Here is a 10,577-nt window from a genome sequence, read left to right as displayed (position 1 = left end):
TCATCTAGGCCAAGCTCACATGCTTTCTCTTCCTTTGACTCCTTCTAGATTCCCTCAATTAATTGTTGATGCTTTTCTGGCTAAATCTAATTTAAAAAAATCTTAATACATGCATGTGGTTAAAAAACTTAAGTAATGGTGAAGACTTGTCACAGAAACCGACTTTATCCACATTCTTGCTCTCTGACCATGAGCAAGTTACTCCCACTCGCTGAGCACTTCTTCTCAGTACAAAATGAGAGCGTTTCTAGCCACCCTCTTGGGTGGTTGGGTAATATGAGATGTTATGAATATGAGGCTTTTTCATACCTATTTGGCACTAGTCAGAGATGATGAGGCAACAAAGCTGTCATTGTTGTCATACTTAGCATTGTCATTTCATATTCTCACTGAAGAGGGGAGAGTGGCATTCAACTGGGATGGTGCCATTCGTCCTGGGACCCAAAGGCAATACAGCAGAGTCTACAGTCACAGTGAGGATGTACTTCAGGAAACAACCACTGAGCTCTACACACGGTGAATGGCTCTTCAATGACATTGGGTGGAAGGCTTGAACTTAAACCACTTCAGGTCAGAATTAACAAAGAACGGCCATTACTTGAAGCTGAAGACTTTCATATTAGCCTAATTTATGTAAACAACCTGCCTCTTCTGCTCCCTGACACACATACATGTCTGCCCCTCCACCTCAACATACTTGGCAATGTGGAGGTGTATTTGACCTATCCCTTCAGTCATTAGGCTCTGTTTGGCTATTATTTAAGAGTTCAAGAGAAATCTCGGCATTTACCATGCAGACATTTTTATCATGGCCACCCATAAATCCTAATTAGGCAGCTTGTAGCAGAGCTGCGAGAAGAGGCAGGATTTCTGTTTGTTCCCGGTGTCTCATTAATGACATGCCTTCACAATGGGTTACAGATGGAAGTGAGGTCTCCAAACAGGATTGTTAGCAGATGGGTGGAGAGTGAGGTCACAGGTTACTCTTGTCTCTGCTGCAAAGTTATGCAAAGGCAGAAGGCTGGGGACCAACCTAAGACTGGAAGTTGGGATACAAAGACCGCAGCTCACCTCACCCCTCTCAATGCTGATTTCTGACTCCGATCTGATTTTGAATCCAGCTTTTAATACTGACTACTTGAGAACCTTGGCAATGCCTCTGAACCTCTCCAAGCTTTCAGGATTTTCTCTTATGGAAAAGTTGAGAAGGACATTACATGTCATGTGGGGTTTTCTAAGGATTAAATGACAATACTGGAACATCATTTTGTAAAATAAAGCAAATTCTACTTTCCTTTCCTATCCCTGCATTTCTTTGCCTATAAACAAAGGAGCCTGATTCCAGCAGAATCTTATTTAACAAGAGAACTTGTGGTATGAAGAAATGAAATCACATATGCATACACACATCTCTTTCTGAAACTTGTTTGCTCTTTTGTAATTTATTAATATTTTTTTAAAAATTGTTTTCAACATTTATATCATTTTTGAGAGACAGAGAGAGAGAGAGAGAGAGCGCAAGTAGGGTAAGGGCAGACAGAGACAGAGACACAGAATCTGAAGCAGGGGACGCTTAAACCGACTGAACCACCCAGGCACCCCTGCTCTTTTTTAATTTGAAAGTCGGTCTAGCACACTAACTTTTTAGAGACACACACTGAAACTGTCAAATGAGTACCAGTCAATTTGGAAGTTAAAAATCAAAGACAGAGGCAGTGAAAAAAGACAGTAAACCATATCCTCAGTTGAACATAAACTAGAAAACGGCATTCCACTAGAGCACTTTCAACTCCTACAGGAACAATATGGAACTCCTGGTTTCCTGGGATATTCCCACCATCCTCTCATGGTTTGTGCAGGAGGAAGTGAAGACTCTAAGGGCCTGAAGTCTTGCAGATGAAGTGTGAAGGGTGGGCCTGGGCCCCAGGTGGGACATGTTTAAGAGAGCAAGTGCTGTCTACAAAGCTGGCTCCCTTTGAACGATGGGCTACTTTGATACTTTGTATCAGGCCAGCATTTCCTTGGCCTGAGTCTTTTATGTTATTAATTAATGAATTAGCTAATAGCTAATGCTATGCACTCTTGAGTTCCAGCTTGGACTTGGGTGCTTTTGTGCCCTTCGGGAGCTCCCAGTGAAGGGGAGTGGGAGGAACAAACCAGCTCGATCAAGCCTGAGAGGTGACAGGACCTGACTGCTCCTGATATGTGGAACTCTGGGATGGCGTTAGGAAGAAGTCATGCTTTTACTACATTCGGAGGGATGAGTTGCCAACCAATAAACAGAAGAAGGAATAGACTTCCCTTGTTTTTCCATAGAGAGAACCAGAAACTTGGGAAAATAAAATTCTGTGGAATACTATTAATAGCTGTTTTTGTTTTTTTTTTTTTTTTACATTGGAACTTGTTGGTATCAATAGTATTATTTCCCTCGACAAAATATCTGTATGTCTTATGATGGAAAACTTAAAGAAAGAAAAGAAAAATGCCCTCAATTCAGCTTCCTAGTAATAGTCACCTTTGACATTTTGGTGATTTTTTAATCTATGGTTTTCTTTCTGCATGGGTTTACGTATCTGTATCCACTACTAGTTATCCATGTTCTGAAAATTAGCCTCTTTCACTATCTAACTTTACTACGATTCTTTTTCACAGGTCGTTAGTCATCAGTATTTATTCTCCAAAAACATGCTTTTGGATGTCCTCATTATAGCGTCCTTGCCATAGTTAATTAGTGGTTCTTACTGTGGATTTAACAGTGTCAGCTTAGTCTCAGGTGGGTGTGTACTCCAACGAGGTAAGGACCACCCCCATCTCCTCATTTACCATCACATCCCCAGCACCTCACTTAAGGCCTTGCACAGTAGACATTCAGGAAATCCAGCTGTAGCTGGATATCATCACCATTTTACTTTTGCTTACACACAGACACATACATACACATAGCTGCAGCCCTACAGTGAACATTTTTCAACCCAAATCTTAGTTTGGCTCTTTATTTTTTTTTTTTAAGTTAATTTACTAGAAGTGGATTTTTTGGATCAAAGGCCAAGGTAAACTTGCAATCCTTTGATACATGTTGCCAAATTTGCATTGCACTGACGCTGTAAACATTTTTTCCTCCTACCACTAATGTATGACGAAGTCATTTCCCTGTACCTCTGCCAACAGTGAATATTATTTATTTTTTAACCTTGATAATTAGAGAGGTAGGAAATGGTATCTTATTTCATTAATGAATAGTAAGGCTGAACATTTGCTTATGGGTTTGTAGTCATTTGTAGCTCCTCAGCGAATTCTGTGCTTTTTCTTTTTTTAATGTGACTTTGAGTCCTGGGTTATGAATATTAATGTGAGCAGAACTGTGCCTGATATATAGTTATGTTTTATATATTAGTATATTTTTGGTATATATATATGTATATATATGTATATATATATTTGTGTGAATATATATGTGTGTGTGTGTAGCTATAAGTGAGTTTGTAGATGCATGTTAACAATTGAGAAAAGCCAAGTTCGTGAATCATTATGTGCATGTCCGTGTTTTAAATAAGGACACAGTGAAATAATGCATGCACATACAATAATCTCTGAAATGTTTATTTTCAGTTGTGAGAGATAAATAACACACAGGGCTTGGAGGCATATAGGATTGCAATTAAAAGCATGCACTCTGGATCAAGACTTCCTGAGTTCAAATTCTGACCCCTATTTAGTTACAAGGCATTGGTAAATGAATCAGGAAATCTGTTTCTTGGCCTAGGGAAAGGGAGTAGAGGATGTCACCAACTTCCTTCTGGTATGATGAAGATTAAAGGTTTTAACAACTATAAATACACAGAAGTTGCTGACACATAGGAAGTGTTCAATTTTAGCTAGCATGAAAAGTAAACAGACTAAGCACAGCTAGCAGTAAATAACACAAAGGAGGTGCACAGCTTTGTGGCATAGAATGGGGTTGGGGAGAAACCTAAGGATTAGAGAAGATGATTAAGGAAGATACCTCTGAGAAGTGGCTGGATGAGGAGAAAGGCAGGCAAACCATGGGGGAAAGGAATAGTCAGATGTAGGAAACAGTATGTTCAAACGTCCTGCAGTTGAAGGAAGTGAAAGGGGGTCAACTGAGAGAGAGTAAAGGAGCAGGAAAGTGGGGCAACATTAAATAGAAAAATTGGGCTGAGGTCAGACTACTCAGGGCATTATGGACAATCATAAAAAAAAAAAAAAACACTTTCGATGCAATTGTATTTAGTAAAAGGATAATATTAACCCTTTAAGTAACAAAGTTAGAATTTTAGGGGAGATACATAGATGATGCTTTGAACTGAATTTATTATACCTATTTGTAGCAAGAAAAAAAGACTGCATTTTAACACCAATGCCCATGAATGTCTTTCAAGTCCTACTGAAGATACAGTCTTGGTCGTGAACTCTCTTTGCAGAGAAAAAAATTAGCCACTTATAAGCAAGCAGGAAGCCTCCCAATCCCTTATCTCCTGGGAGAGTGCTGTATGCTGTGTGCTGTCATGGCTCCCCCAGGTTGCAGGCATCTTTTTCATGTTTCCCTTTGGCATTAAGAGTTTGCACCCTGTCCACAACTTAACCCAACTTATTCTCCCTTCTCTTCGCATAGTATAGTCATTGGGATTACATCTATTTTATGTTGGTTGTTTTACATCTTTAGAACCTAAAGGCAGCAGCAAGGAGGTTGGGTCACCATCAAGGTTAATCATAACAGAGAGAAGACAGAACAAAACAAAAACATTGTTTGGGAACAGATGTCTGTTTGAGGAGGCTCGGTCCTAACCAGCTTCCTCTGCTAAACCCATATTTCATTAAGCCTGGGAGGATGGCTTCTAATTTCTTCTTTAATCTCATTTGTTGTGCTGGCCAGCAAGTGGATAATATAATACTTTCATCTTTATCCCAGGATTTGAGAGAGATATTAATCAGTATATTCTCCTTCAATCCTGGAACATCTGTGTAACAAAGATGTTAATTGATATCTACTGAAAGAGTTGCCATTCCAATAATACATCCACTAAGGTAATCAAGCAATATTGCTAACACTTATGTTAAGAAAAAGGAGGGGGAGTTGGCCTAAGAGATATGAAGGCTATATAATTTATTGACCATAATACAGATATCGTGTTAATTTTAACTGGCAATTTATAGTCAGTTGTAAAATGTTTGAAAACATAAGAAGGCAATACTGCAAAGACCAACAGAAAGAGCTCAGACTTTTCACTCAGATCCACTGGGTTTGAGCCCTACTTTTGCCACTTGCTAGCTGTAAACAATTTGAAAAGCCTCATTCTCCTGTATTCTCTCTCCCTGGTCTCCTTACATAATCTCAAACGAAGGTATTGTTAACGCCTTATTTTAGTATTGCTCTACATAAATGTTACTGAGTTCATTGAGTTAATTGAATGGGCACTGTTTATGCCTTTCTCATTCAAACCTCACAATAGTCCCAGGGTGTTGGTGTCATTTTCAAGGAAAGAAACTGATATTAGATGACTGGCCTAATAGAATCAGGGTTGAACTGGGGTCTGATGATCTCCAAATTTCAGGAGTCTGACATAATCTAAAGGACTGACTTGCATATGTAGCAGTGCTTCTGGGATGCCTGCAAATTCCCTCTAGCCTCCTTCCAGGACCAGAAATCACTCTCTAGCAAACCAGGATGAATGGTTATAAACCTGGAAGACACATCCACTCCCAAATGTCCTCCTCCCAAGAGGATACCACTCAGAGGACCGTGTTTTTTGCAGTCAAAGAAGATGGATATTGAGACCAGCTTTCTCCTTCTTTCCAGGTACCATTCACACCTAAGGAACTGTGAGGTCTTGTCATGTGTCTCTGCCATATTTATGACCATTTACCTTTTGTAGGTCTGTCACAGCTTTTAAATTCATCCTCACATAATCTCTAGTATGGATTAATTACCCCCCTACTGCCAATATGCTCTCCTCAAGAGGATCATTGTTACTGCCATCAAGGTGACTTCTGTATGTCCCCTCTTGTAAAGCTAGACTTACTCCACAGTGATCTCAACCTTAAACATCAACACCAAGGCGTGGCATTCTCTACTCTGGCCCCTCTCCTTTCAGGTCCTCCTCCTCCTTAGTAATGTGCTCCTGCAGGCACCAAGTGTCACTGCTCCCTACCGCACTCACCAGACCTATTCAATCCATGCAGATGCATCTTCCCTTAATATCCAAATCCCACCTGTCCTGTGCCTTATATGTCCTGCCTTCCAGAATTTCCCCCAGATAGAAAAATGAATGGAAATTTGTAATTTTTCTTCATTAAATTTACTAATGATGTATGCACATTTTTTTTTCTCTGATGTTAGACTGCAAGGTGTCTTAGGAAGAACACTGCCATTTCACCCAAGGTCTATCACAGTGCTCAGCACCTGAACATGCACAGGAAACATATGCATGTGTGTGCGCGCACACACACACACACACACACACACACACACACACAGTAACCCCCAGGTGACTGAACTCATAAATGTAAACTTTTCAAGGGCAGAGGTTCCTTTTACAGAGTCCCTAGCACAAGGTCTGAAATTTGACACTTAGGATTTATTTAGGCTGGTAACTGCTACCTAATATTCCTTTGGGGGGAGCGTGGGGGATTCCTCTTGGTTCACTGTAATGTCTTTATGTGGGACTCCATCAATCAACATACTATGCTGCATAGGCCCAGTGGTTATGTGATTGGTTCAGGAATAGGTAGGTCATTCAACTAAAATCAGTGATTCCCAGACATAATCTGATTCTCATGTCTTAACAGGGATGTGATGCTAATCCTTTTCTAACCAGGAGAGGAGATCATCTCCCAGTATGGATTCAACACAGGAGAAGCAGAACTGAAATATGGAGGGGGAACGATCCCATTCCGTTTATACCATCTGTGCCCACTTGGATCCAAACCTCAATCTAGCCAGTTCTCCCCTCATGCTTACTTTACTTGAAAAAAAATAGAGTTCTTCTCTCTGCTCAAACCATTTTGAGTCTAGTTTTCTGTCACTTGCCACCAACCAAGTCTTATTGCTAAGTAGGTATTGGTTAATTTGTTGAAGAGATTCTCAAGGCAATAAACAAAGCTGCCATTGACAGCCCATGGAAGAGTCCTTAACAAGGAGCCTTTGATATTAGAGAGAGGATCTGAATATTAATGCCAGTTCTCCAGTGAGGGCAGTGAATCTTGGTTCTGACCTTCGGTAAAAGCTAAACAAACAAGACTCTATCAACTCCTCACAAGTTCCTGTCAAACAGCATTAAAAGCACAACACTGCATAGCAATTGATGTGCAGATCTTTTACGGTGTAGAACGGCTCATCAATGATATATTTAGGACACCACAGGGTCAAGGCCAGAATGAGAGGTACTAGGTTAGATGATACGGTTAGTTAAATGATATATCTAAATGGCAAATAAGAACCTAGGTGGGCTTGTGACAATGAGACAGTATTGATTGCCTCTCTGTCTTTACTACTGTATCTCAGCCTCAGTATTCCCATCTACAAAATGGGAATAATAAAAGAATACTTGTAAACTTTTAGCAAATCATCTAGCACCTGGATTCCGTAGTTCAATGATGCTGAAACTTTGGCAGTAGTTCATCTTAACCCAGGACATATACGCACCTACACCTGAAACACAAGTTTCAGAAAACAATCCTTATTCTCACAATGCAAAATGCATTCTCCTATTTTTTCATTCAGAATGTGATGTTCTATTACTAAATAGTCAAAGTAAAGCATTCAATTATGACTTACTTTTATTTTAAAATGACCACGATCCACTAAACTGATTTCACAGTGTTTAATGGGTCTTGACCTGCAAATTGAAAAACCTTACCCGAGATTGATATACCGTACAAGACGCATTCCATGTAAATGCTCCTTACATGTAAGCTTTGGTCCAACATCTCTGTAAATTCTCCGACCCTAATGAACAAGGCTGTACCACAACTGACTTGAAGTTCTCCTTGGTCTCACGATTACACCAGGGGTTGATGGAAGAGCCTATTCCACAAGCCCTTTCCCCAGGATACATCTCTCTCTGTCGCTCTGCTTCTCCAGGTGTTTCTTCCCACCTGTTCTGCTGTATGAAAGGGCTCATCTCAAATGGAGACATTGCAGGGCAATGAGAGGCTAAGGATCTCACAGTCTAGCTGGTACATGAATCTCTCAGGGAGTTCTAAAATACTTTGGGATGTGCAAAGGTTGTATGTCAGTAAGTTAGACAGGAGTTCTAGAGTCTAAATGTTTACCAGGCACCCAGGGGTTTTTGATGGAAGAGGAGGGCCGTGCAATGCTTGGATAAACACTGCCACTAAGAGAGAACAAAAGGTTACCCGTTACCCTAAACTCCATTTCAAGCTGGAGATGTGGAATCATGCCATTCACACAAAAATGTGAAGATTTCCTTAAAACTGAGGATTGAGGATGGAGAGGTAGAAGAAGCAGGTTGCCTCTGTCTTCAGCATAAAATGAAAGCGGAATGGGAGAGACCACACACAGAGCACCTCCCTGTCCACACACAGGCCCTCTTCCTCTTCAGCCCAGCTGGCTTACTTTGGTAAGCCAAACAGGTGGCTGTCTTTATTAAATGATAAGGGGAAAGAGGGATGTGAAGAGGTGGCTGGTATGGGGGCAGTAAAAGCAATACAGCAGTCTTCAGTCTTGTTATTTTTAAATGTGGGTGTTCCATATGTCGGATCCTAGTGGGTGGCAGCTTCCCTGCACCCAGGGGAACTGTGTTCCCGTGTTTGCACTAGGAGGAGAGGCTTGCTGTTGCTTCATTATTTCTCCGAACTCCGGCAACTCTATTCAAGTGAGCGCCTGTTGAGCATTTGTTACAGAGAGAAATCACTAGAATAGTCAGAGCAGTAACTCAGTCACTGGAAAACAGAGAAGAGCAAGCCTGGCTTTCCACTCCTCATTCTCTGATTGGAATGGTCACTTAACTGCAGTTTACTGTGTGATGTCCTTTAGACTAGATGGTTTCCAATGTCCCCTCCAACACGAACGTGTCTAGAAGTCTGTGAGTTACTGGCATACAAACATGATTTAGCTCAAAGCCTTAAGAGATTGAGGAACACCAGAAATGTGTTGGAAATAAAATTTGGCCAATGAGTCCCAAGGGTACAGGTGTCTGAGTCAGCCTGAGAAATAACAACAGATTGAAGAAAAGAAGTCGTGGGAGGGTGGCAAGAAACTCAGCTTGGAGCCAGGGCTGACTGAGATAAAAACCACGTTCTCAAGGCTCTCAGCTTCATGGCCTCAAGCAAGCCACTAAACTACCCAACTCAGTTTCACTAACTGTAAAATGGGAATAAAAGAGTTCTAAGGAGAAAACTGTACCTATGCCTTGGCCACGTACCCATTCATGTATTCACTCACTGAGCAAAATGAAGTATTGATTCTGTCTGGTTTCTGAATTAAGCATTGCTTGATTCAGTGAGGGAAGGTAGGTGAGCATACCTAGGTCAGTAGAATATGCGATCGATGATTGGCTGTGCTCTATGTGCAAAATTTTCTTCCTTGGTAGCCTTCCCACATACATCCTCCTTGTCCTGAATCTCTACATGTCTTATGGTCTCCTTTACTATAGAAATCTATGATTTTATTATTCCTAATCTTATGCTTTCTTTTTCTCCTCCTCCTATATCTTTTTTTCCCCTCTGAGAACCACACTTTTCTTTGAGAAACCATTCTGCCATCACTGCAGGTAGCCCTGGTGAGGCCGTCAATCATGGCACACAACCTCTCCCCACAGAGATAAGAAAATGACCAACGCTGTACAATCAGAGTACTCTATCTTTGCTGGCCATAACAACTGGGCCTGGGAAGATACCTGATCCAGGAAGGGTCAATCATAGCCTTCTTTAAGATTTACTATATGAATTCTGGCAGAGAAACACTCTCTTTTCTTTTGGATATTGAGTCAAAATTTAAGTATGGCATGGTTTTCCTGACACACAGAGGGATTTAGAACTCAGAAACAAAGATGTCAGAGTCTTTTAAACTTATTTTGAGCACCTTGATCTAACTGTGCTTGAAGCTGAACCTTAGATTTCCCTTTTTGGCTTAACTTTGTTGGAGTTCAGTTTCTCTCACTTGCAAGGCAAAGACTCCCAAATATTCCATCCTTCAAAATCTTCCTCAGTTTATATTTCCTCATGTCAGCTTTGATCTCCCTAGCCAGAGAACACCTGCAGAGTATATTTTCTTCCCCTTCTATTTTCTCCTTTACTGACTGGTTTTCTGGTTAATTGAATGCATGTATGTGCTCTCCTTCTGTCTAGTGTTAGCTTATCTATTTTAAAAGGAAGTCATCTTAAATATTTATCATTAATATTGTTGTAATTAATAATACTTATTATATGCCATAACTTGTGCTAACTGATATATATGTGCTAGCTTATTTCATAACTAAAATATGCTATAAGCAGTGTTTATTATTCCATTTTATAGATTAAACAAAAAATAAATTGAAGGAAGGTATCCAAATCCTTACAGCAAGTGAACAGAAAGCAGGTTTACAACCCATGTC

The 10,577-nt window shown here is 40.5% G+C and overlaps 1 long non-coding RNA gene across 1 annotated transcript; it reads left to right on the top strand.

The window, feature by feature from the left end:
• The first annotated feature begins 331 nt into the window (after positions 1–331).
• Positions 332–2,363, top strand: LOC122208481. The gene is made up of 2 exons (XR_006197247.1): positions 332–516; positions 2,094–2,363. It is a non-coding gene; the product is annotated as an uncharacterized LOC122208481 (long non-coding RNA).
• The last annotated feature ends 8,214 nt before the right edge of the window (positions 2,364–10,577 follow it).

Source organism: Panthera leo, chromosome E2 (assembly GCF_018350215.1).
Source record: "Panthera leo isolate Ple1 chromosome E2, P.leo_Ple1_pat1.1, whole genome shotgun sequence".
Lineage (NCBI taxonomy): Eukaryota > Metazoa > Chordata > Mammalia > Carnivora > Felidae > Panthera > Panthera leo.
The sequence above is the reverse complement of the archived record's forward strand: the minus strand, read 5'-3'. Positions and strand labels throughout refer to the sequence as shown.